The following is a 22989-nucleotide window of genomic DNA, read 5'->3' on the forward strand; positions in this document are numbered from 1 at the left end:
CCGGACCCTCAGCTGGATGGTACTCATGCGGCCCCGGCCCCCATCCACGAGGCGCCGGACCTTTAAGAGGGTCCTGGACCTCAAGTCCTCCCAGCGCTTCTTGACTTGCTTGATGTTGCGGGTTGCCACCCCCTCCGCGTTGATGGCAACCACAAAGTCGTCCCAGATCCTGTCCCATCCTTCCTTGTTGGCGCGTGATGATCCGAAGAGGGCATCATAATGCCCCAGGACAAGCTCCACCAGGACACCAACTTCCTTCTGACTGAAGCTGTTGGCCCTCTGCCCCTCTGGCTGGGGGCTGCCAGTGGTCTCAGATGGTGTTTGCCCCGACATGGCGACCCCCGGGGCAGGCGTGGGTGGGCAACTGGGTCCTGGGGCTGGGCTGTGGAGCGATGGTATACCAGTCAGGAGTCTTCTGTTCCAGCAGGGGTGGACACAGCAACTGGACCCCTGCAGATGGCAGATGTGCAGGCACAAAATGGCAGGGCACGATGGCAGCAGGCAGGCAGCAGCAAATGGCTCGTGGGAGGCTGGTCAGGGCTCTGGGGGGCAGTAATTCGGCCTTTTGGGCAGGAGCGTAGTCTTCCATGTGTTTTTGCGTGGCCAGCTTGATACGGAGTGATTTGGCACGTGAAATTCTTGCACGTCAGCGTGTAATTCGAGGAAAGTCCCTTAGCGCGTAAGCGCGTCAGCACGCATACGCGATTTCCTTGGACCAAAGGCCCTCAGCGCATAAGTGCGTCTGTGACGTATCACGCACGGGCCTGTACGTGCTTTTCGTGGGGTGCGGTGCGTGTGTTTTCCAGGCGTTGGGGTTCACACGCTATTACTTCACAGCGGGTGGGTGTTGGTTACGCGTTCTTCTACACGCAAGGCAGAGGGTGAGTGGTACCCCGCTCGACCAAGGCCTATCGCGTGTGAAACTTCACGCGCACCCCTGAAATACACGTACCCAGGCCTATCGCGTGTGAGACTTCCCGCGAACCCCAGATCTACACGTACCCCGCTCAACCAAGGCCTATCGCGTGTGAAACTTCACGTGCACCCCTGTAATACACGTACCCAGGCCAATCACGTGTGAAACTTCCCACGAACCCCAGATTTACACGTACCCCCCTTGACCAAGGCCTATTGCGTGTGAAACTTCACGTGCACCCCTGTAATACACGTACCCAGGCCAATCGCGTGTGATACTTCCCGCGAACCCCAGATTTACACGTACCCCGCTCGACCAAGGCCTATCGCGTGTGAAACTTCACACGCACCCCTGAAATACACGTACCCAGGCCTATCGCGTGTGAAAATTCACGCGCACCCCTGAAATACACGTACCCAGGCCAATCGCGTGTGAAACTTCACGCGCACCCCTGAAATACACTAACCCAGGCCTATCGCGTGTGAAACTTCCCGCGAACCCCAGATTTACACGTACCCCTCTCGACCAAGGCCTATCGCGTGTGAAACTTCACGCGCACCCCTGTAATACACGTACCCAGGCCAATCGCGTGTGAAACTTCCCGCGAACCCCAGATTTACATGTACCCCACTCAACCAAGGTCTATCGTGTGTGAAACTTCACGCAAACCCCTGTAATACACGTAACCCGCTCCCCCAGGGCAAATAGCGTGTAAAACTTCCCGCACACCCCCGAAATACACGGACACGCGATTTTTCACACAGTGGGTGTCTGTGTTTGTCGCGTACCCCTTTGCACGTCATTTGTCCTAGAGGCCCACAGTATGGGACATTCTACATAGCTGTATATACATGCTTTTTGTGGGCGCACATTTTGGCACACATTTTTTTCATGCGCAGGGACGCGACCGCCTGCCTTCCTGTGGTGGACGTGTTTAGGCCTGTGTGCGTATTTGTCTGTGCGCTGTTTTGCCCTATTCGATTCCATGAATACGTGTTGTAGGCGAGCGTGTGGGCGTTCCGCGCACTTGCCTCCTGTACTTCCCCTGTGACGCCCACATTTTCACGAGTTGTTCCCCATTCCGCGTGTCACGCCCCGTGTTCCGCCTACTTTTGTTATGTGCGCTGCGCTATGTGCGCTTTCGCTGTGGCCTTAGCGCACGCCGTTAGATGACCTGTTTGCCGGTGTGCACCATTCACTTTTTCAGCGCCCATCCCAGGCTTTACTCGCGCACAGACTTCCATGAATAGATGTGCGCTCGTTTCCCTGCAATATTCGCACTTGCACTGCGATTTTCACTCTTTCACTGCGAATCACACGTTTTCGCACGCTTGCGCCGATATTTTCAGCGCACATTAATTCCATGAATCGGCCTGTAAATCACAATCACTCACTGGAAAATATATTGCTATTGATGAACAACAACTCAATTTCAAAGCTTAATATTCAGGCTATCTCTTCAATTGAAAAAAATACCATGTGATAGAATTCTTCTGCAATTAAACCACCTAATTTAGATATCTGCTGGCAAAACATTCCAGCTCGATATTAATTGAGCAGGAAACTCCTTTAAATTTCATATGAAAAATACAGTTAAAGAATTTGCATGCTAAGAGAATCAGTCACAAATCATACTGCAAAGCCAACCACTGGTTTTCAATACAATTAGTCAAGAAGCCCTGAGACTGCGGGTCATTACCGCATAAGGTAATGCTCCCGGGCCCATAGGTACAGCGAAGGCCCCAGGGGCATTACCTTATGCGGTAACAGACCGCAGTTGAGGGGATTATTGCCATTCGTACCCCGGACCATTAGACCAATGGCTCAGAGGGGTGAAGCCCAAGCAAGGCGGGGGGTAGCGCTGGGGAGCAGGCAGGCAGGAGAACAAAAGGGGGACACAAAAGGAGGGGGGCACACAATGGACAAGAAACAAAGGACCAGAAAATCAGATGCAATGAAGTACAGCGCACAATAGGGCACCTAGAACTAAAAAGGATGCAGATACAAAGAACCAACACCAAAACACTTTCCCTTCAAAACATTTTTTATTGTTGGAATATACTAAGGGGATGAAAAGATTTACTGAAAAGGACCTCCACCCCACTACACATATAAACGGACTGCATAATATGCCCAAATGTTAATCAAAGAAAATTCATAATAATTTTCACATTGTAGGCATCAGGTTCCCAATCATTTGATAGAGGTTAAAAGAATGTTGAACATTGCGTAAGTGCAGCGCTGAGGCTTCGAGGAGCATGCACACTCCTTAACTCTCGTATACTGTATGCACCACGCCTCAAAGGGAGAGCAATGGCTCCCTCACAATAAGGAACAAACTGTGAAAATATATTACACACAGGGCAGTTACAGGAGATGTGCCACCACTTCAACCATTGATCAGAAGCTCTATGGCTATACTTCAGACATGCCCCTAGCAAATGCCATCTGCTCCACCCATGTGTCATCTAGCAGCCAGATTACCACGACCCTCTGGCCCTTTACAGCAATGCTGCCAGCTGCTTCACTCACTACCAATGACGTCACTGCCTGTATGCCCCATAGACCCCAAACACACTTCTGTAATCTCTACCCTGGTAGAAAATGAGAAGAACAAACGTACCTGAGAGGCAAACCATGCCTCGAAAACACCATTGCCTTATGAAGACATGAGAAAGTTAACCAGCAATATATACTTATAGCAACAGCTCCAGGTTGAGTTCTGCAGATCACACCCCTCTGCACAGATCGTGATAGACATTATATCTAATGTATGAAACACACGTTAGGCGGTGAACCATGGCGCTTTTAGCGCCATGGTTCATGCCGGTAAAATACCGGCACCGCCTTGGTGGAAAGGGGAATTACTGCCCCATTCCAAGGTTGGCGGGGCGGTAATTCCCCCTTCCACCATTGCCCTTCCCCATTCCCATTTTTGCCCCATAGGGATCTATGGGAATGGGGAAGGCGCTAATTACGTTACCGCAAATTGTGGTACCGTAATTAGCTCCACTGGTCCCTTTGCGGGTTGGTTTTTAACGCCTGCAAAAAGCAGGTGTTAAATTCCCCAACCCGCAAAGGGACCTCGTAGTAAGGCAGTAAGGATTTACCGGTACCGGTGAAATACCGGTACCGTAAACCCTTACCACCTACCGTGTAATGAGGCCCAATGCCTCTTACGGTGCAAGTGTCCTGCCTGAATATGAAGGTATGCTATTTAAAACCACAAAATGGCGGCTTGAGTAAAGCTATGCTCCTAATAATGAGCTTGCAGCCATACCTACGCTGCTGTGCACAGATAAATGTACAAGGAATATAGCTACACAACAGATAACTCGCCCTTGTGCCACACTAAGCTTCTAGCAATGTTTTTCTGCATCTTTACATCTCTGGATACTGCTTTCTACCTCACTACTGACCGAGCAACATCTGCTTAGTACCACAGCAGCGCATTGAGATAGCAGTGATAGTGTACCTCTGCAGCTGGAACCCTCTCCTAGAATCCCTTAGAAAAGGCTTCATCTACTGCAGATGTCACAGCACCCCATACTTCTGGGAATCCACACTTCTGACAGGGTAACACACTCAGAAAGGTCAAACTCACATTTGCTCACAAAGACATTTGCACAAAGGCTCGTAGCTGGAGCCATTGGAAAACTATACCCTGCATTCCGACCAAGACTCCACCAGAAACGTGTATGTAGGATTTGATGGCAGAATCTATTAAATAGGCACAAGAGAACATTGGTAGAATTTGCTCAGATATGCAGAAAGTCAAGTCAGTCTAAATAAATTGGATATATTAGTTTCTGGCTTGAGTTCGGCAACATTCAGAAAAATAAATAAATGCAATTGCTTCAGAAGCAGGTGAAAAATTTTGAAAACCACAGTAGAAGGAATCAATTTTGAAGTTGTGGAATTCCAGATGACCACAGATTTTGACAGTGTGACATTTCTTAACAAGTTCTTGACATAATTACTGGATCTCACAACACCTTTGCGGTTTGACATCCAGAAAGACTATAGGCTGAACCCAGGGAAGCCTACTGACATAAAATCCAAACCCAGTGTCTTCACTATGTACCTACTCTTGTACACCAAGGTTGTTGACATGTTGAAAGTGGCAAGAAATCTTGGGCCATTGAAATGGCTAGATTTCAATGTACACATCAATAAAGAATTTTCAAATAATCCGTCAAAATTGTTCTTATCCATGAGAACAGCACTAACTTCTATGGGGTCTTTTCAGCCGGGCACAAGTGAAAATATCTTTTGGAGGAAGAAAATGTGTGTGTTGATGATCCTAGCGCCCTGCAGCCCCACCTTTTGCCACATGAAATAATATAAAGTGCAGGTGCAACTTCCTTTGGGTCCTTAATCTCTGATCAAACCTTGAAACTATAATGCTCTAGTCTGCTTTAATGATTTAAGATATGTTGCTATACCTATGTATTTCATCCACTCTGTTTGGAAATGTTGTCAGTGTTCAAAAAAGCAAAAACAAAAAATAAGTAACAGTGGCCTGCTCAAACCTGCAGGTTAGCCCCTCTTTATCAAATGTCTGGCCCACCATGATGTTGTCATGCTCTTTTTATGCTGCTGTTATTAAAGTACAGATGGTTGCAGGGCCATTATTTTCCTTATATCTATCTTTTTCCTGATATTTGCGTGACATATTATGTTGGGATGCCATCTGCAAGGGCGGTAAAATCCTGACTTTTTCTGTTTTTAGTAATACAGTGATGCAGATGATTCCATTTCTGAAAGCAGGATCTGCTCATCAGAACACAGTTTCACAATGGCTAATGCCAAAAAGAATAATGCAACCATGTGCCTGCCATGCCAGTCTACTGACATCACCAGCATCTGCCCTGCAGTGGCAACAAGGCAAATTCACAGGTCAAATGTGAATTCCTGAACACAGCTTTTGAAACACAAAGTTCCAATACACAGAATTGGTTTGTTTGCCAATCCTCCGGTTCCAAAAAATATAATTAAGTGCCCTAGTAGCATGGTGGCAGTTAATAAAATCTAAATATAAGCCAGGTCTAGTTATGATATGGTGGCTACTGAGCTTGCCCAATTAAACAGCCAGAAGGGTTGGATGTCATATTGGTGGCAGTATGGTGAGGAGATCCATTCCTGACTGGTTGTGTATTAGTTGTCTTGCCTGGGTGTACCCATAATAACAATGTGAGATTCAGTCTCCGAAGTAATATTTGCTTCTCCTGAGGAAAGCCATTCTGCATAGAACAGGAATCATCCTCAGAAGGTTCAATGGGAACCAGTGCTTTAAAGACAGTCCTCCCATTACAATGGCCATCTCACGCTACGGTGCTGATTACTGGAGCCCTTTTGAAGTAGGTACAAAGAGGGAGGGGGTGGAGTTAGAGTAGCCCAGAGGAGAGGTTCAGAACACAGAGACATTAACAAGGGATTGGAAAGATGTTTCCTCTATCAGAAGCATGCAGGTTTCAACAGTATTTTGATTTTCCTTTGCAGATAATTTTTTTGGGTGCCAGACATATATTACATGGAGGAGGTTACAAAAGCACATCATCAGGTAATGCTTTTTGTATGACTTGGAATTCATTTCCTTTTTTTTCCTTTTTTTAAATCAGTTTATTATTGATTTTAAGATGTTCCTGGTACAGAAAGAGTATTAGCACAACACAAAATAGTATTTAGTCCACAATTACAATCACAGTAGTTACAATTTTAATCTTATTGGCGGAAGCAAACGTTTTGTGTGTACCCACGAATAACACAGCAAAACAACAAACAGTACATTTAGACAGCTACACACAAACGCTCAGATATCAATTTCCTAATCTGCAGGCCAGGGACTAGGGAGGGTGTTCTGGTAGAGAACATTACATGAGGGTCATCTACCGGTGTCTAGAGTGCGACACATCCCATTATTTCCCAGGCACATATATTGCAATTATTCGCCCATCGCATTATTCCACACAGGATTCAGGGTGGTCTATCATCTGAAGGTGGGAACATTGCTAGAATTAGGCTCTCCCACGCAGAAAACGGATCTGGTAGCTCATCATCCTCCTCTCGTTTTGTGCCGTTTTCAGTCAAGCACCAGCGCTCAAATTTCCAGTACTGCTGCTTATAAATAGGGCCTTGCTTACACTTCCAGGACCTAGCCACACGTCTTTATGCCACCACACAAGCTAGTCTCTTAAACTTAGGCACATGCCTGTCTTTTGGGGGCCTAGGGTATATTCCCAGGAGACATTCAAATGGGGTCCACTCAACCTGACTATACCTACACCCCTGCAAGCTTGCTCGATACGCCTCCAAAATGATCGTACCCTAGCACAGGGCCAGAGCATGTGCATCAGGTCTGCGCCTTCAGAGTTGCACCACGGGCAGACGGGAGCCCTCCCTCTTCCAAACTTAGCTACTCTGCAGGGGTTCATGTGTCTGGTGCAGAACATTAAGTTGTATTGAACGAAACCTCACATTCCGTGAAACATGTTTAACAAAGTACAACGCCTGATCCCATTGTGCCTCAGTAATCTGCCTCCCAGCATCTATCTCCCATTTGCCCTTCAATTTGTCATGCACAGTTTTGTTCATCCCTCTGAAACGTTCATAGAGTCTGGTGGTCGGCCTAATGCCATCTTCCAATTGATACAGTAAAGACAACAAAGCATCTTCTGTTGGCCCCTCGGGCAGGCTGAACCAATTCTGTTTAGCAACCCTGCGCACCCTCATATAACGCAAGAATTGACCTCCAGGTAAGCCCTCCTCTGACATAAGGCTATATAACTCTCTAAATAGACCATTCTCAAACATGTATCCCCACGTGTAGACCATGTGTCTTTCCCAAATTCTATCTTCGGTTAAAGCAGGCGTATGCCACCACGGGAGCATTCCTTGCATATGTGTGAGGTGTGCATGTCATCCTCAATGCCCTGGCCCTTACCAGCCTGCTCAATTCTAGCAGCAAACATTGGGTATTCACACATGTCTCCGGAACTCACAAGCATTCTTTGAGCCTAGTTGGCTTCACCACCAGCTGTAGCAAGCCAGTTTCCGCAGTGGCCTCATCTGATAACCACATCGCTAAAAATTGTGGTAGTGCAGCCAAATAGTACCATTCAAAGTGTGGTAGCTGTACTCCCCCCTCCTGGTATGGTAAGTATAATATAACCCACTCCCCACAGGAAATCTCTAAGAATGACCTCCAGCTGCCAGAAGAAACCCGGTTCTATATAATGACAAACATTAGAGAATGCATACAACAGTCTTGGATGTATAACCATCTTTGTTATGGACACCCTACCCATTAGAGAAAGCAGCAAACGTGACCAGAAACTCTTAAACTGTCACCTAGTGTTCGAATAGTGTTGGACGTTTGAATGTCCTTCGGGCTATTCGTGTTCTGAATCCACAGATATTTAAATGCAGTTGTTTCCCATTTCAGCCCGAGATCCGGAAGATCCAACTCAACCTCCCCTCTCAGTCCAGCCAGGGGAAACAGACATGATTTTTGCCTACTTAACTTAATCCCAGTCATGCCCACAAAGTCATCTAGGACATCCATAATAATGGGGAGATTGTGTGTCGGTTTGCATAGGTACAACAGAACATCGTCCACGTAGAGTGAGATAAGGTGCCTTCTTCCATCAATCAATATATATCACAATTGGCTCCAATCATTATGGGGGTATGGCTGAGAGTTCAACTTTAAGTTACAGTGACAAGCAAATTTCAGACATTATAAGGAGACCCTCCTTTTTCTATCAGGTGGGAACAGGCCTGGCCAGACCAAATACAACTAACACAGATGAATTGTTCAAACTATTGAATAAAGGCGTCCGTACAGAGCTTCATGTCCATATTTCTGAGGGAGTACTTAAGATCGAATATTATCCCAGCTGGACTAGTAGTCTGTAAAGTGCCAGGCCTTTTCCTGGATGATGAAATCTACAAGACTAATTTTACCTACATAGCTACTAAATGTAGCAGAGATTTAATGGAATTAACCGTTACAACAGCTCAATGAATTGGTGCAGTCCTGGAACTGGAAGAAGAAAAACAGAAGTTCTGTAACGATACAGCAATTACAAATGCGAAAGAGAAACTGCAGGAATGATTGACCCAATTTGAAATCTTTAAAACTACAACACTGTCCAAGAAAACAAAAAAACTAAATAGGGACATTCAGGAGTTCAAAACAGAGAAAATGTATCCATATCTTGCAACTAATTGTCTTGAACTCAGAAGCCCGGACCAAAAACCAAACTGCCATTATCAGACGAGGACCCGGGGGTGGGTAACTTTTTCTGATACTAGCAGCGATTCTGCAGGTGAGGACCCATACAATCAAAGCTTCGGATTTATGCCACGTGCCAGAACTCAAAGACATTTTTTAGGCAGAGGACACTTTTGAGGTTTCCAGGGAGACAACTACAATAAAGAATTCCAACCCTGGGGAGGCAGGAGATGTCAGAGACCAAACAACAGGAGGAGATACAACCAATAGGGAGCTTCCATACAACACAGACTACTAGGAGTGAGGACATGGCACCACCAGTGTTCAACCTCTCTGGCATTCAACTCACCCTGTATCAGCTGGCAGTGCTAACGAAAGGATTATCTTTTGTTCCGATGAACCATACAGACTGGTTCACTACAGAATTGGAGCTTAAACCATTCTTTACAAAACTTACACTGCAATATTTCTTTATGGATAGGGATACCACTCGAGAAAGTGATGACATAGGACTGAGGCTCCCTTCTACTTTGACACCACAAGATCGCTAAGTCCATAGGGAAGTATTTTTGTTTGAAGCATGCGTCCTGGGGGACTTGAAAAGATTGAGTAATAAAAGACATGTAACCAGGCATAATCTATCAAACCAAGAATGTGAAGCGTTACATACATTGATGACAGATGAAAGATTCATAACAAAACCTGCGGACAAGGGAGGAGGAATAGTAGTCTTTCTCAGAAACCAATATATCTCCATGGTAATGAAACTATTACAAGACCAACGAAGCTACAAACCACTACGGAAGGACCCTACAAAGGAAATACAGCAAGTAATACTGGAAACAACACAGTTTGGGATAAACAGAGGATGGATCTCCAAAGAAGAGTATAAAATCTTAATTACTCAGAAAAAAGAACACCAACATTCTATGCATTACCTAAAATGCATAAGAACCAGATAACACCACCAGGAAGACCGATGTGTAATCCATACTAGAACCATTGTGTAAATTCATTCATATTTTCTTACAACCCATCAGTACCAAGACAGCTACGTATCTGAGAGACACTATGGCCACTATAAAGCTTTTTGAAAATGTACCATATGATGTGAATGAAGCTATCCTGGTTTCTATGGATATACAATCCTTATATACAAACAGCCCACAAGAAGAAGCCATAAAGAGAACGAGAGAGGTACTTACAAATGCAGCGATTCAACAGAGAGTTCTGACAGAATTCATTGTTGATTTAATGACTGTCACTCTAACAAAGAACTACTTTATCATCTATGGGAACCAGTATTATCTACAAACCCAAGGTACGGCGATGGGGGCAGCATTTGCCCCAAGCCTCACAATAACTTATATGGTGGCCTTTGAAGAAGAACATGTACTAAGTGAGAGGAACCCATTCAGACAACATATCTCCTACTGGTATAGGATTATAGACGATATTATCTTTATCGGGAAGGGTACCCGGGAACTAATAAACAACTACGTTACCTGGCTCAATGATTGCCATCCAACTATCAAATTTACAATGGAGGCAGATAAAACTCAGATACATTTCTTGGACTTGATCATAAAGGAGACAGATGGGAGATTACAGTATTCACTGTATAAGAAAAGCACAAACAGAAATACAGCAGTTCACTATAACAGTTTTCACCCAAGGTCCCTGAAGGACAATTTACCATTCAGTCAGTTCTTACGTTTGAGTCGAAACTGCTCCACGATACATGATTATTATACACATGCCACAAAACTGAGATCGAACCTCAGAGAAAGAGAATATCCCAAAAAATATGCAAGAGCTAGATTTGTTCGCAGGGAGACATTATTGGAACCGAAAAATAAGGAAGATAAGGAAGAAAGAATGACATGTGTAACAACGTACAACACAGACTCATTTCAAATTAAGAAAATGATCAGCAAATACTGGCCACAGGTTAGGACTTGTCTGTAAAAATCTTCTCTACCCTTATATGCATTTAGATGTTCTAAAAATCTGAGAGACAAACTTGTCCATTCAAATACACATACAAGTAGGGCCAACTTGACATCTTCCTTGTGGCACATGCCAAGCATGTACATTTACCAACAAAACAACATCATTCATGGTGCAGGGAAAAGAGTGGGAGATCAGATTCCTTTTCGAATTGTAAGACTACTAATGCCATCTACTGTATATACTGCCCATGTGGCCTTAAATATGTATGCCAGACATCCAGGGCAGTACACCTGAGAATAAAGGAACACAGGTCAAGAGTCAGGTGTAAAAATATGGCAGCGGCCCTGGTTTCACATTATCTAGAGAAACTACACAGAGCAGAGGACATGAAATGGTGGGTGCTAGACATAGTAAAAAATTTAACAAAACCACAAATGTCCTTACTAAATAAAGAAGCCCGATGGATCCACCACTTCAACAGCCTAGATGACTGAATGAATGAGGAAATGCCTGTATTTCGATAAAGAGGGCAGAAAAGGAGAGGCCCAAAGCTTACCTAAGGACTAAATAGCATGCAGACTCATACTACTATTCTTAAGAGAACCTATGCTATTCGTTGAGATGTTATTTACACCCATCTGTATCAATCAACACCCAAATTTACACCAAAAACCCAACATAATTTCTTGATGTGTCTGACAACCAAAACAACATTGTCTCTGAGAACTTCTATCGTGGGCACCAACATATCCTTGTCTCGGAGGATAGCTCAGCAGCAATCTGCTCGCCTTGGAAACAAAATAACACAAAGCAACACAGGCTCGATCCCCGGTCCGCGCTTAGAAACCTGCGTGCACGTTATAAATATGCAACTAAGAAACATATTCCTGTAACAGCACCTCGATGCCCCTGGGCTGTGGGAGCACTTTAAAAATGCAAAAAAATAAATATTACTATAACCATCAAGCGGCGAAATGTTAAGTTGGGTCTAGGATGTATTCAAACACAGTGGCTTTAATTTAGAAGCAATGTTTTCGAGAAATGACTAACTACACAGAAAGGCTAATAATACCAGAAAGGTATTCTTGGCTGGTATAACACATTTTGAATTTCTGTAATACCTATGCTGTATACGGAACACTTATCCCTATGCTGTAGGACTCCGGCTGAATGGAAGTACAGATGAATATGGTCTGGGATACAGCGGGCCCATATACTTGCACACAGATTAGGACAAGGTACCATTCGCTATGCGTGAAATACACTTCCATGATGGCCAATACAAAAAGACATGCCAGCGGAATAGTTATTCCATGATGGTCGACTCAATGCACAGAAGGTTAGTAGAGCGACTTGCCAGACCACAGGTTAACAGACGTGGTGAATAACACAGCGATGGAGCACTGAAGACTGACTAATACGGTTCTGAATGAGCTGAGTAAAAGGGAGAGCCACATCTATATGAAGTTTACTTATAAATGGGGGACACGCATTCATGGCTGTTATACATAATGTAGGGCTTGCTTAAATGGTAACGTAGATCTTCAACTCATCATTGTTACAGAAGGAAACAATAAATAAAAGTCGAATGCGGGAAGTCACCAGCTGGTATATTGACTGGTGGGACTCGTGCTTTTAAGATACTTTCCCCAAGGACAACAAGTTCAGGTAAGCGTTTTTGGACGCACGAAGGCAGGGATCACACAGAGTAGGCAGGAACCAGTAGCATGAAATTATTCCATAGAGAGATTAATTCAGAACCACCCTTTGCATTTCCTCCCCATTGATCCATCTAGTTCATAGATGATCGTTAACCACACATCGAAGTTCAACAAGGGAAATGTTGCTTCTGCCCACAGGGACATTTTGAACCCAGAAACCTATAACGCCATTAGAGGTTAGCCAGAGAAAAATATGGCATAGACATGGGAGTCTTAATTTCTCTGAAATTCTAATAGCAAAACCTCTGTTTTTTCTCTGTAATTTTAAAATAGGCCATGAATTAATTGACAGCAAGCATTCGGCGAGTTATTGATCACACACTATTATCCAGTACTCTATGAGCTCCCTTGGACGGCCCCACGTGGAGAAATCTCATTTATTACTCCTCTCTCCCGAAGTACCAAGAACAATCAGCTTGTGTTTCCACTCACAGGTCTTATATGGGGGTGACACCATATGGGTGTTTGAGAGTTGGCATCCTCACTGCGCTTATTGTTGCTTCCAGCATCCCAATCTGACTTTCAACTCATCCTTCATATCAAGATAGACCCCTGTCGCAGTATCTTAGTGTAAGTGAGAGTAAGATATTCTCACCCTAATACCTAATTGACAATTTTTATGTCAGATAAATTGATTTTTCAGCTAATTTTAGCTTTTTTCTAATTGAAGCCATATGTGCTGTGTCTTAATCTTTCTACTCCTCTTTATTCTCCTTTTTAGCTCTTACAACACTAGGAATTATGCCCAGTTTCTACTTGTATGGGTGTAATGCCTCCGTGGGTGGAGACTACATGCTTGCCTGGTATGTCTTGGTGGTTGGATAATCTTCTATGTTCACATCTTATCTTTCCTTTAACTATACCACTGGTGAGGGTAGTTTTAAATTGTAAAACTTGTTTTTATGTTATACATTGGGAGAATAGCGAAAGACAAATATGCTTTATACTTTTCCTCAAGGGTTACTCCTGCTTTCTGGTCCTGAGGAAGGCGGTTCTATCCAGATTTCTTTCCGCTGAAACATGTCCTTGAGAGACAATTTACTATATGTTTTCATGAGGCTGAAGGTCTCTCATAATTACAATTTGAGAACAACGTAGACCCCTGAGTCCACTGATTCCTTTGTTGGACACAAGCTTCTGCTGAATTTTCTCATCATGATTTTCTAGTGATTAGCTAGATATAGAGGCACCTGTATTTTACATTGTCAATTTGGTTTTTCCCAGACTGCTATCTCTCATGCTGACTTTTTAAAGTTTGAATTCTTGTTTGTTGTTGGTTAACCCATTTGGGTTTTTGATTCATAAATTGTAACATTATTATGTATATGCCTTTGTGGGAATTATTATTAATTATTAAATATTAAATTATTATTATTAGTATTAAATATTATTCCTGATTATATAAAAAATAAAAAAGGTGTGGTCTAGAAAATGTATTTGAGAAGGAATAAGAAACTGGACCTTACCACAGAAAGGCTGGGCAATCAATAACTCAGCAACACCAAACCACAATTAAAAGAAAATTGATTTAATCTTCAAGATAAATAACTTTCTAGTTGGGATAACTTTCTGTGTGTAAATTCTCATCATTTCCCCGGCCCAAAGTAGGGGACTGTCCTTTGTTTTTTTATATAAAGCATCAGCGACAGAGTACACCCCTGTCGGGTACCTCTATGTATATCCCATAGCCCTGAAATGCACTTTCCAGATTTCAACCTAGCCACTGGATTAGTATAGAGCAATTTGACCCAGCATATGAATGATTCCCCAAATCCAAATCCATTCAGCACAGCATACATCCATTCCCAAAAGACCGAATCAAAGGCTTTATAGCATGAAGCGAGGCCACCAGCAGATGTTCCGGGCACTCATTGGTACAGTCTAGCACATGCTGCAGCCTACGAAGTTTCAGGGATGTACTACAGCCCAGGATAAACCCAGTCTGATTAGTGTTTATTATAGTGGATATCACCCTATGCAACCGACCAGTTAGTATGATTTTGAGAATTTTAGCATCATAATTTAGAAGGGCCAATGTGCGATAGGAATCACAGCATTCTGCAGGTTTCCCTGACTTGAGTATCGGTGTCACCAGTGTCTCACTCATTCCTAGTGGTAGAATGCCGTTCTCATATGCCTCCTTATAAACCCTTAACAATGGCGTTGACTACCAAGAACTGTATGCCTTGTAAAATTCTGACGGCAGGCCATCACCGCCAGGGGCTTTACCTGAGGCAAGTGCTACAATTGCACCCTTGACCTCTTCGACAGTAATAGGTTGATCTAATTCCATGGCCTGGTCTTCCGATATTTGCGGGAGATGGATCTGCTCAAGGGCTGCATCAATCTCTCCCTGGGGTACCTGTAAGTCATGACAATACAGCTGAATATAGAATTCCTTTAAAATATAAATTATAACCGTCTGGGACCTCCACTGGGCCCCGTTCTCATCCCGGAGCAATGTAGTCATTACCCTGGGTTGTTCACATTTGCAGAGCCAGGCCAACATCCTCCCAGATTCACCCCCCCCGTCTGTGTATTTGCTCCAATTTTACTTCATAATCAAACTTTGATAATCTACCCCAAACCTGTGCACATTGCATGCCTACTTCAGTGAGTGTATGCTCAGAATATTCAATCTCAGGCAACTGGGATTATAATCTAGTAACCTCATCTTCCAGTACCTCAAGATCCCTCCTCAGTTGTCTACGGATACCACCTACCTGAGATATTGTATCTCCCCATACTACCACCTTCAGAGCCTCCTACACAGTACCCCAACTACTCACACTCACATTTATGTCCAAGTATTGTTCAATAGCTTTGTATAGCTAATCTGCGAAAACCCTATCATTCAATGCAAAAGCCCCAAGTTGGAACCGGGGGTCTGAAGCCACCAGTCTCCCATCACCATCAAAGGAGAATTATCTGACACCGTACGGCACACATTTTCTCTACTAATATATCCCCCTAGGCTTTCCGTGCCTACAAATATATAATCAACCCTAGTATGCAGGTCATGCGGGGGTGACTAGAAAGAGTAGCCCTTAACACCTGGATGCAATTCCTGCCAGACATCCACAAGGGCCAATTATGCCAGCGCGGTATTCAGGGCCACCGTGGCACTAGAGGGCCCTCCCCAAGGGGGTGCTGATCTATCTAACAGTGCTTTGTGCACACAGTAGAAGACACCTCCCCACAGTAGCATTGAATGTCTCCTTGCAATAAGCTTACTGCTGATATTTCTCACATATACCGGAATCCCATTATTAGGAAAGTACGAGTTTGCTATGCAGACTTCCCTTTGACCTATATACCCATAGAGGATGATACATCTACCCTCACCGTCTGTCACAACCTCTGATACACGTGGTGGGACTGTTGCATCTACCCAAATGAGGACCCCTCTTGCAAACTGGGAGTATGTGGAGCCGTACCTCACCCCACCCCACCTGGACATTAGTAGCTCTTGACCATCTGGGAGCAAGTGGGTTACCTGTAACAAGGCCACATATATCAGTTTCCTCCGAAGGTAAGATATTTCTTTTCATATACGATCCCAGCCCCATAACATTCCAGGACAAGCTGTTCAATCAAGACATAATGATACTTAACAGTCACCTCCCCCCAACATACATTTCTATCCCTACTTCCATTAGTTTAGATCTTGCAATCCCCCAGCTAGCCATTTGCCATTGGGACCTGTCATCCCACTCAGTCAAGCAACCAGTGCTGGTTGTAACCTTCTCACCCCACAGAGCTAACTCTCCACTCATGCAGTCCAAGCAACCTAACATTTATTCTGTGGGACCTCCCTTCAACCTCCTCAATCCGGGCTTCCAATGAAGCATTTCGAGTTCCCAACTTCTGAATTTTGGCTGTGAGGTCTGCTGTAGCGGGGACTATTTCTTTCAGGGTACACTCATTGGTAGTTACCCTTTCCACCAACGAGCGGACATCCTGGCGAAGGAGCTGCATGTCAATGCTCACTGCATCTATTTTACCCTCCAGTGATGTTTTCAGATCAAGAATTGCCACCAGTATCTTAGATTCCGGTGGGATCTCCAAGGGTACCTCTGCTGCCTCATGTTACAATTCAGTCCTAGGCACCACCTCCTTAGCTTTCACTATGGAGGATAGCTCAGGGGCATTTCGCTCGTCTTGGAAGCAAGATGACGCGGAGCAACACATGTTCAATCCCCGGGTCTGCGCTTAGAAACGTCTGGGTATTAAGCGTGTTATAAATAACCAATTACAATTACAATTGCTTGCATAGAAAAGGAGTCCATGATCGACCCCTGCTGCTTGTTCTTTTGCGGGGGACATCACTGCGAAAGTCCCAAAATGTGTTGGGTGCATACCGCACTGCGCAGCAACCCCCCTCGCTTGGTCCACCACCCAGGCCCTCGTAGGTTGCTCCTACCAACTGTATGTCCTCATGCAATAGTCCGAAGGTGACCACCTGGGCTCCTGCCACTACACACAACAATCAGCTGTCAGGATACGTATATATATTTCCTTTTTCAGTTCAGGGAACATACATAAGTGCTACCATGTGCACACTGCAAAGTGAAAATGTTTCTGGGCTCTGCTTAGAAGGCGCAAATGCACGTATCCAGTTGTGTCCTCAGAAGGGAGCCGCCGCAGAGTGCCTCAAGCATGTATCCTCGCAGGATCTCCCCTATTTTAGGGCTAATGGGCCAATTTTCCTGCTTCCGCCCCTACGATCCTTGCATGAGTGGTAGACCCAAAGGACAAAACAAAGTTCCTTTGCCTAAACGTTCTTCTCCCCTCCTAATAAAGGATTGTGCCTCACTTCATGTAGACCTTGTGGCCGCAGTGTCCCCCTCGCTCATTCACATCTGACTGCTCGTCACAGTTGCCCCACCATGTTTGATGCAAGCCCCTGCCATGTCAGTGCCCTTATCCACGCGGCAAGCATGTGCCGTGGCCAGGCGCCTTTTGCCTGCAATCTGGGACAGCAAGCCCCACAGCTGCCTTCAGAGTGTTCCTCACCGTCAGCCTCTCCACTGCCCGAAACGTGTCAGCGACTGCAAAGTCTGCAGCCCCGTCACCAGCACCATCAAGGCGGCTTATCGGGGGATCGGTCGGCTATCTGTGGTCGCTGGAGACTATGCGGGCTCCCCCAGTTGCTCCATATTACGTGGCCAGCTGGTCTGCGCATCACTGGGGATCGCGCTCGCCGCCATTTTAGCACCTTCCTCACCAGGACCCGCGCCCCAACGGTATAGGCTCCATTTTTCCAGACAATTTTCGCTGGCATGCCGCCACAGGTGTCCCTCACCTATAACTTCTTCGGAAACTGCAAAAGAAAGTCACAATTCGCAATATAAGGATACGTCTTCAGGATCTCAGCAGGAGCAGCAGCAAGACACGTATGCAGTAAATGGGCCCATGCCTGGCCCCTTCATTTTTCATTGTTAATAGATTTGACATACAATATATTTCCAAAATCTGTCGATCCATTGTAGTTTTTGTTTTTATTTTCGCTTTATGATGAATGTGGTAATCCTGGGATTCTCTTATTTTATGCACTGGGTCACATAAACAATTTAGCTCATAAATGAGCACTTAATAAGCAGTTTCTGGTTGATAATTTGCAAAACTGTTGTGTATTTTTTTGCAGCTGCATTCCTACTGTATTTACTCTTTAATCAATGAGTGATTAACTATAAACACATTTATTTTTGAGGATGTATCAGTTTTTTATTCACTACATCATTTTCGTTCGATGCAAATATAATTTGTTAAATGCAGCAACAAACGTTGCAACTCTGAGCAGAAGCAGTGGGCATGGCCAGCAGTGGGTTGCATTGACATTGGGCGTGGCTGCACAAGTCATGTGTACCCAAGTTTGGGCTCTAATACTTTTATTTGTACACATTTAGAATGCGTTTGAGCAAATAACCTCAATGTCGAGTTTAAAGTGAAATCCATTTTGGTACACCAAGAATTTGTGGGTTGACTTATTTTCGAATCTTGAATCTCATGAAGGGAGATCAGAGTTATCTTGATAACCACAGAGGCTTGTACTGGTTGGTAAGAACGGAATTCGTTATGCAATAGCACTGCATCCAGGTTGAACAGCTTGGTTGCTTTGAATAGACGTCAATAGGAACTGATAAGTGTCAAGAAGAGCAGAAGTCATCTGTAACATGGCGTAGGAGATGTGACACAAAAGCAGCACCCTGAGAACATATAATAATGTGCCTGGTTATTTATTTGAATGTAGTTTGTATATCTCCAATCATACACGATGGATCAGAAAATCACTGAACACTGGAAAACACTGGATCACTGTACATTTATTTTATGAACAGAAGCATTCAATAAGTGTTTTGTTGCAGATAATGTTGTAAATGGATGTTCACAAAAGTGCCAGGAGTCTGGTAGAACTAGTAATAAGCAAATCTATCACACTATTTTCTATTTTTCAGGAGACATGGAAAATGTGTAGATTGAGCCTTCACCGAGAGGTGGCGACAGAGATGCCCAACTCAAAGAAGCTGAGCAAAAATGGATTTTCAAGCTGGACACAGTCAATAACGGTTTAAACACCAGCATTGAATGGGGTCTATTTATGCACAAGAGGTCGGACCAGTCACCACTCAGTACAGACTCTGGGTCCTAATCCAAGTGCAAACATGATATGCGCAGCCTTAGTTCTTAAGCATGCATTATGCAACTTTTCTTAAAGAAAAACTGTTGTATATGTTGTTTGGCAAATGGCACTATGATGTACTTGGTACATTTTGCAAATACCTTCTTTTGAACTGCCTCTGCATATGTATATTTATTTATTTTACAGTTGTATAGTGCTCATATAGCTCTTGGGCATCGCAGCGCTGTTACTTGTGTGTGGCTTAGTTACACTCTGTGTCGCAATGGACCATGAACCAGGACGGTGTGTAATAATGAAATATTTATCTATTTTTAAATTCGAATAAAAATGAAACAGATTCAATATAGGGCAGCAATCACCAGGGGGGTGATCATTACACATCAAAATGATAGGATACAAATAATGTAACTTTTTGACATCATACACAGCAATGAAAATATGAATGAAAACCAGATCACTTTTGCTAATACTTTTAAATGGGACAACTGTTATGCATTCCCCCTGCAACACTCTCCCAAACCCCTGTTAACCATGTTGTGCGTGGATGGAGAGGGGTAAGAAATCCGACCTACCACCCCTGAATAGGAGGCCAAAATCGGATTGAAAACCTTTGAAAATGAGCAAAATGGCACTTGGAATCCACTGATTAGTTATTTTACATGTGCGGTTGAATGAATAAGACAGCAATTTGTGTGGCTGTACTAAAGAGGCAAGAAAACTTCCAATGTACAAGGCAAGGTACTCAACAACATGCATACAAGTGAGAACATCGACTTTGAGAAGGAAAAACAGTGCAGCAGAAATCAGACGTGGCAGAATTACAATTTCTTAGTTTTCACGGGTTTAAAACAAGCAAACAGCTTAGAAAATGTGCTAAACGGTCAAAATCAGAAATCGGGTTTACTGAAGATGTACAAAGGTGCATAACAGGTATGGTGCTAAAGTGAAAAGGTGACTCTTGATGGGTGACAGAATGGGATTCTTTATGGGAAAGGAAAATCAGATTTTTAAAAGGGAAACACTTTCACGGGCAAACTCAGTTTTGTTAGCAAAATGATTGGTCCTACTGCAACTATATTTTAGTGGCTAGATCTTTAAAGAAAGCCACGGTATGCAAGGAGGTTAATTTGCAAGGTTAAGCTATTCACGACGCGTTCATCTCTATGGGAAATTAATTAATGTATTCAAAATGGTACTAAGGACTTACACAATGGACTGAAATGATTTGGAAAGAATTGCACTAACACATGGAGACTAACACGGATTCTTCTAAGGACAGGATGCACACAGGATTCTGACAATTTAAGAAGTTACTAGGGTACTTATAGGATTTTTATAGGGTTGGACAGAATGCAAGGTTACAGAACGGTGTATGCAGCTTTTTGGATACTGGGGAGGGTGATAATTACAAAATGCACTTGAATTGGGTAGTTTGGACAGCTAACCGGGACTCTGGACAGTGGGACAAGGATCTGGTCACTGCGCAGCGGCTGGGCTCTCCTTTAAGGGAATAGCGAGGCAACCGGGGCATGGTCACAGTGGACAGCAGGGTGCATCAGCTGGGCAAAGACAGGTCGGGTCACTGGATTCTCCCAAAGGGGCCCACAGCCTTTCCTCCTTTCTTCCTGAATTATTGGGATTTTTGTAGGGTTTAATTCTGTATAGGTGGTTCTGCCTGGATAGGAGGTTCTGCCTGGATCTGGATCAGCTACCTCTGGCTACCTCTGGCTACCTCTGGCCTGACTTTGGAGTCTGGAGTCTTGCAGGGTGAATGTGGAATGTCTGGATCTCTGGATGTTGAATGCCCTGAATTTGGAATGTCGGACTTTTGAATGTCCTGACTCTCTCTATGCTTCTTCCTTTTATAAGCCGGATGACATCAGAGAATTTTTTCTATGTGGGCAGAAATAACCTGGACATATCTCTAAGATGTGATAGGTCAGGCTGTGGATGTCGCCGCATCCCTGCAAGCGTATTGGATCGAGGGAAGTGACATCAGTTTTAGGGTGTGTATTTTATGATGTGCTTTGTCACACCACAGTTTTTTGCCAAAATCAGTTATGAAACAAAATGCTTATATTTACAATGGTTTTCATCATGAAAATTAGATGGGCAGATCCCTTATTGTACAAGGAATATGCAATTTCAAACCCCAAGTCTGTGCGATACTGTTTTGTCCTTCTGGCACTGTTTCGCAATTTCTATGGAAAACATTTCACTTAAAATTCTACAAATGGCTACCCATAAACCTAACAGTGTCCGGCATATTTCAATCAAATTTTACATCTGTGTCATGTATGCTTGCCTCAGAAATGCCTCTTCAATGCCGTTCACGTCCCCCACATGCAAGGAAGACCCACATCGTCTCATCTTGCTGATACAAAAATTGCATTAAAAACCATTATAATTTCACATTACTGCTTATTCAGATTACTGAAATAAATGTCATAGGGCCTCATCACGACTTGGGCGGTAACCCTTAAAATCGGCGGTAACGCTCTTAGCGCCGATTTTAAGGGTCCGCCGGATCACGACTCCAAATACCGCCGGCGCCATTACAGCCGGCGCAAGGACAGCTGGCTGTACAAGCGCCAGCCATAACAGCGCCAGGAACAATTAGCGCTAAAACATCATCAATCACGAGTCCGGCGTAAGCGCTATTAGCGCCAGAAAAGCGGCGGATAATCCGCCGAAAATACCTCCAGAAAAAATCTGGAGATAACAGAACACAGTCCACAGCAATAAGGGCCCAGGTGGAACCAATGCAAATCAGAGGCCTACAAAGGACCCACCCATGCACAACACACCCTCCTCAACACCATTACACCAGCAGGAGCAGGGAGTAGACAGCAATGAGGGCCTAGGTGGAACCAACGCAAATCAGGGGCCTACAAAGGACCCACCCATGCACAACACACCCTCCCCAACACCATCACACCAGCAGGAGCAGGGAGGAGACAGCAATGAGGGCCCAGGTGGAACCAATGCAAATCAGAGGCCTATAAAGGACCCACCCATGCACAACACACCCACCCCAACACCATGCTGCCATTTGGAGCCGGGAGCCTTGATGTCGACTTCTACCTGCTGCGTCTGAAGCTACAGAGGCCAGTCAACTAGGCCAGGGCCCTGGGAGTGCAGGGGGCAGTGGGGATGAGGAGAAGGAGGAGGCGAGCAGCACCAGCAAGGTGGCCAGCCATCCCCAGGGTCAGGCCAACACCCTGGGCCCTGACTGATGGTCAGTTGGTGACAGAATATCAGCTGGACAGGGCAACCATCACCCAGTTGCTGGACACAATCCAGGGTGACATATACAGCCGCATAGCAACCAGCACGTCAGTACCTCCCCTAGTGAAGCTCGTGTCTGTGCTTCAATTTCTTGGGACTGGCAGCTACCAACATACCGTTGCCATGATGCATGGAATGGCCCAGTCCACATTCAGTGCCATGCTGGGACAGGTGTTTGATGCACTTTTGAATCATGTGAACGAACACATTGCATTGCCAACCACACAGGCAC

The sequence above is a fragment of the Ambystoma mexicanum genome, chromosome 6p (genome assembly GCF_040938575.1).
Source record: "Ambystoma mexicanum isolate Mex_15411 chromosome 6p, UKY_AmexF1_1, whole genome shotgun sequence".
Taxonomy (NCBI): domain Eukaryota; kingdom Metazoa; phylum Chordata; class Amphibia; order Caudata; family Ambystomatidae; genus Ambystoma; species Ambystoma mexicanum.